This window comes from Arvicola amphibius, chromosome 9, assembly GCF_903992535.2.
Source record: "Arvicola amphibius chromosome 9, mArvAmp1.2, whole genome shotgun sequence".
NCBI lineage: Eukaryota > Metazoa > Chordata > Mammalia > Rodentia > Cricetidae > Arvicola > Arvicola amphibius.
In genome coordinates, this window is record NC_052055.2 from 70,702,010 (window position 1) to 70,708,009 (window position 6,000).

Genomic DNA, 6,000 nt, shown 5'->3' on the forward strand with positions numbered 1-6,000 from the left:
CTCACTCACTAACTCAGAATTGGGTATAATAAGAGGGTTCATTTTGGGGGGGGGGACTTACAGATCACCATTCGCTGCATGAGCGGGGAACAAGAACCGAATCCATCATCCAGCGAGATAGGGGAAGAGAAAGAGAGTGTGAGCAGGCAGATGGGCACCTTTTTGGTACCCAAGGCCACTCCCAACCTGGTCCAGCTTCTCAAAGGCCATTGGCTGAAGGAGGGTTCCCATCACCTCCCCCTTTTGTTTAAATAGGAGAGTTCCAAACCCAATACAAAACTATACACAATAAGAACAGTTATCAAGTATAAAAATTAGAATTGCAACCAACATAAACAATATCAAGCAAGAAACATATGCTAAATGTTTCAATAATTATCCTATCCTAAGGAGTATAAGTCTTGTATTAGAAATGGCTTGGCAAAATCATGAGAGGAAAGTAACTACAACTATCTAGTCTTCAACCCCATTGAAGACCTGAGAAGGAAAATAATATTACTTGAGTAGGCAGGAAGTGCGATCAAGCAGCTTTCAAAATGTGCAGTAGGTGACAGAGACAACTAGTTACCTGGGCAATCACCCAAAGTCTCATTTGTAATGTTGGAGCAACCAACTTTGGCTATGGCCTACAGTAACTGACAGACCATTTTCAGAGGCAAGAACATTTTCAAAACTGTCTTACCCTGTCTTGGCGAGGTTTGGCAGTCTTTTTTCTTATATTCTGCTTGTCCAGTCTGGACACTGAGCACTTGTCAGTGATCAAGGCATGGGCAGTTCCTTGCCCAAAGGCCAGTTTTGCCAAGAAGAAAACAAACTCCAAGTGGAGTGTCTTCGGTGCTCAACACTCTCTCAGAAATAGATGGGTATTGCCAGGAGCAATTGTGACTCACATCAACAGGACCATAAGTTATTTAAATACCATATTCTACAGTTCTTTGAAGTGGTTGAAGATTACCTATTTATGCAGAATACAGTCTCTATGTATCTAAAGAACCTGAGTAGTCTAACTATAAGTGTGACAAATATGGATGACTATTGACCTATAATTCTCAATACCACTATAGCTCAAAGCCTGACTTCATATTAGAATATTAAACAATCTTTAAACAATTGTACAGCAAATGAGGACAATGACCTCAAAATGTAAACAATGTATAACTATCTTGATCAGAGGTTAGAAATGCATAATGCAATATGATAAATATATTCTAAAATTGTATCAATATACAAAATGTCTTAGAGGTAGAAACATGCATGCATACAATTTGACAAAATAACTTTGCATAGGTGTACAAATATTGTAAACAGGAATAGGAGTATATTAAATATAACAAATATAATTTGAACTTGTATCAATATACAAGAATCTATACCAAAGTAAATTGTCTATAAAAGTTCACAAGTATTCACTCTATTAATCACTATTATTATTAGTGTGAGTAAGCTCACAGTAATATACCGATCATCTCATTCAATTCCTTTTTTTTTAAGTGAGATCCCTGAGGCTACAAAACTTCCACCCCAACTCTATAACAATTATAATCACTCCCTAAATGATGTCCCTAACCCTGAGAACAACTTTGTTGGGAGAAGGGATGTCATCTTCTAGAATTACTTCCAGTTGTCATGGGGGTGATGTTCTTCCTATGGAATCCTGTAAAACTAAAATGATGGTTAAGTTTCAAGATTACTGTCTGGTTTAATTGCAAATGGTCTCTGAGTAGTCGATAGGGTTTTTCTGAGGTTCTTTTTTGGATTTCTGGCCAGAATGTTGTAAGAAGGTGCACCATTTCAGCTAACCAAGTTGGAACCATCTTGAGCAGCTGGTACTCAAAGCAGCATCATGACGTCATATCAACCAGGTGAAGTCGTTGTTGTGGGGCCTCATCTTCTTCCTGGAAACTTTAAAGATTACTGCAGGAAAATTTATTGTTCATTATGGAAGACTTAAACATTATTAATATAGACATATATTCAATGAAAGGTACACTATAGACAAAAATAGGTATGGAGAGAAGTAATATTTATCCTAAATTTCCTCTCCCCAAACACTTTCCCTTTACCCCTCTGCTTTCATGTAGTGCACCTGCGTGCACGTGGTCATGTCTGTCTGTGCGTGGGGGGTATGGGTGTACTTTCTTTTTTTCTTATCTTTACTTTGCTCTGTAGGAAGGCCTGCCCCCTACCTCCTAAACAAATCACACAGAGCCTTATTCTTACTTATGAATGCCCGGCCTTAGCTTGGCTTATTTCTAGCCAGCTTTTCTTAACTTACATTATCCCATCTACCTTTTGCCTCCACGTGTTTACCGTTCTTTATTTTTGAATACCTTCCTTTATTTCTTTCTCCATGGCATTGTGTGGCTGGATGACTGGCCCCTAATGTCCTCTCTCCTTTTCTTGCTCCTTGATCTTCTTTTTCTCCTTCTATCTATTCTCTCTGCCTGCCAGCCCCGCCTATCCTTTCTCCTGCCTTGCTATTGGCCATTCAGCTCTTTATTAGGCCAATCAGGTGTTTTACACAGGCAAAGTAACACAGCTTCACAGAGTTAAACAAATGCAACATAAAAGAACATAACACATCTTTGCTCATTAAACAAATGTTTCACAGCATAAACAAATGTAACACATCTTAAAATAATATTCCACACAGGTTTCACTATATAACTCTGGCTCTCCTGGAACTGTATATATAGCTGTCCTTGAACACCACAGAAATTCTCCTGCCTCTCCACAGAGTATTGGGATTAGAAGTGTGTGCCATCAAGTCTGGCAATATGTTTTCATCTTTTTAAGAATTTGGAAAACATTATAACAGGTGGCAAAACCAGAAACAAAACAAAATCAGAAACTTATTCTAACCTTGGTCTTGCTCAGAAGTGTCCTATATGTAAATCAAGCCTTCCTCTGGAATAAAGTAGCATGCCAGATAGGCATCAGACAATTCTGTAGCATGTTTGATACCCAACTGTTTTCTCTGCTTAGTATATGTATGTGCCATGTGTGTTTTGTGCCTTAGGAGGAAAGAAGGCAACATCAGATGCCCTGGGACTGGAGCTAGGGATGGTTGTGAACCGCCCTATTGGTGCTGGGAGTCAAAGCTGCGTCCTCTGCAAGAGCAACAAGCACTCTTAACCACTGAACTATCTCACTAGTCCCTCATGTTTTCTTTTATCAGAAACTGATAACTTCATGTGTGTGTGCAAACATGTGTTGCGCCATGCCATGTATGAAGGTCAGAGGACAGATATGAGCCTTTATTTCTCTTCTCTCACCACAGTCCCGGATGGTGATTCTCCAGTTGTTAAGTTTGTATGGCAAGTTCCTTTACCCACTGAGTGTTGTGTGATATTTTATTCTTTCGGCCTTTTGGGGGGGGGGTGCGCCATCCAGTTTCCAAATAAATCACACAGAGAGGCTTATTCTTAGTTACGAATGCCCAGTCTTTGCTTGGCTTATTTCTTGCCAGCTTTTCTTAACTTAAATTGTCTCAACTACCTTTTGCCTCTGAGCTTTTTTCCTTTTCTTACTTCTGTTTACTTACTTTTCCTCTTTCTCCATGGATGGCTGGGTGGCTGGGTGGCTGGGTGGCTGGGTGGCTGGCCCCTGATGTCCTCCTTCCCTTGTTCTCCCTCCTTGTTTGTGGTTCTTGTTCTATTTATACTCTGCCTGCTAGCTGTGCCTAGCCTTGCTCCTACCTTGCTGTGGCCATTCATCTCTTTATTAGGACCAGCAGGGTGTTTTAGACAGGCACAGCAATCAGCATCACAAAATTAAACAAATGCAGCATAAATAAAAGTCCCACACCTGAAAATAATAGTCCCTAACAGCTGAGGCATCTTACAAGCCCAACAGTAATATCTTTGTTTTTGTTTTAACTAGGAAATCAAAACCAAAACCTAGTACATGGTAGGCAAAATCCATCCCCTGTCCAAGAGCAATTTTTTTATATGCGTGAAAAGGTTTTTCTCTATTTCAAAAGTAATATTTTGGGACTGTGGACATGGGTGCTTGTGGAGGGGGCTAAAAATCTGACTAACTTGGGCTAGGTTCCTCTTCATTGAGGGTGAAGAATTCAAGGCAGACTTCCAAGAGCGAATGCTGTCTCAGTTACTTCTGTTCCTGTGATAAGACATCATGACCAAGGCCACTCACAGAAGAATGGGTTTGTTGCCGCTCACGGTTTCAGAGGGTAAGTCCACATCATGGTGGGGAGCACTGCAGCAGGCAGGCAAGCAGAACACTGGCGCAGTAGCTGAGAGCTTACATCTGACCCACAAGCAACAGGCAGAGGTTCAAGTTAACTGGGAATGGCAAGGGCTTTGGAAACATGAAAGCCCTACCCTAATGACACACCTCCTCCGAACAGTTCCACCGACTGGAGACCAAGCATTCAAATATATGAGCCCCTACTGGAGCCCGTCTCATTCAAACCACCTCAGATGCTCTTCCAGGGCCCAGCTCCAGAAGGTGGTTAATGCCTTTTCATTCCCTAGCGTCAAAGGTGTCCATTATTTTCTTCAGGCCTGGCATATATGAGGTCATGATGATGATGCATTTGTGCTCCTCCCTTTCGCTACCAGGCTACTAAGACAAAAGACCCCAGGGAATAGGAGTCTGGTATCAACCAGGGCTTATCTCCCAGAAAGAGATTTCTTACAGTTTCTCTAACTTGTCAGAGCACATTGTAGGAGAGACTGGAATCAAGACAATGATGGATCAGCGATGGATTGGGACCACATGTTGCCCAGGACTGCCCTCTGCTTACACCTAAAACCTCATGTCAGAGTGGCAGGGGGGTGGGGTGGGGAGGGATATGGGGTCACTCTTCCCAATGTGGCTATATCGAAAAATCTTCCTTCTCTGCTTTTTCACTATTTCCTATCTCTCTAACTGTCCTGTTAAAGTCAAATACCCAAGACTAGCTTGTTAGTGCTGCCAGGCTCCAAGAGCTAACCCTAACAACTCCAAAAAAAAAAAAAAAAAAAAAAAAAAAAAAAAAAATCAGCCTCTTCCTACAGGGCAACTAGAGTCAGGTCATCCGTGAGAGCCTTAACTTCTCCACGACGATAATTTAAAATGTATTCAAATACATGTCTCAAATTAGTATATACACGCCCCTAATCAATCTGCTTTCAGAGAAAAACGATGGCAAAACCCTCGGGTGCAGTCAGTATAATCTTAAAGCAACGCAGCTGGAAAATATCCAGTACCTCTTCTAATGCCTTGTGGACTGCCATTGAACCTTAAAATTTGTTGCTGTTGTTGTGGTTTGTTTGTTTGTTTGTTCCCCTCAACCTTCGAAAACCTGCAAAAACAATGGCAGTCCCAGCTGTACTCCCCGGTTCTCCCTCCGCGCAGCCGCAGGACGCAGCCGGGTTGGACGCGGAAGTAAGCACTCACTTCCCGGAACCCGAGAGTGGGTCTTTCAGTGGGCTCATTAGACTACTTTTCTTTTGCATCAAGAATTGAAAAAAAAAAAAAATCTCAAGCAGAGGTCATAAATTAAATTGATTGAAGTATTAAAAAATATTTCTTAAAACTTTTCAAAACCTCGGTACTAAATATACCTCGACTGATTACTACTGTAAGGATGACAAGGCATTAGAACCCCAGGAATAGAACGCGTGGTTCATTCATTCTTTTGACAATTGTCAGACACCAGACTTTTGACAGACAGCTTAGTGTCTATCGTGCCAGGAACGGTTCTTGGTACTAGGAAGATTTTTTTTTTAATGACAAAAATAAATGGGATTGAGAGGCTAAAACGACAATTCACACGTTATTTCACTCTTCTGGCGTCAAAGTCCCTTTCACGGATTCTAAATTGTCGTTTGCCAGGCTTCCGCCAGGGGAAGTACTACAACTCCCATGATGCTCGCGCGCGGCCCCTTTTTTAGAGGCTTCACTCAGCTCCCTGGCCTCGCAGGGAGCGACTACAGTACCCAGAATGCTCTGCTCCCCCGCCTGGGTGTTTTTTGCCCCTCTCCTGGCGTTGAA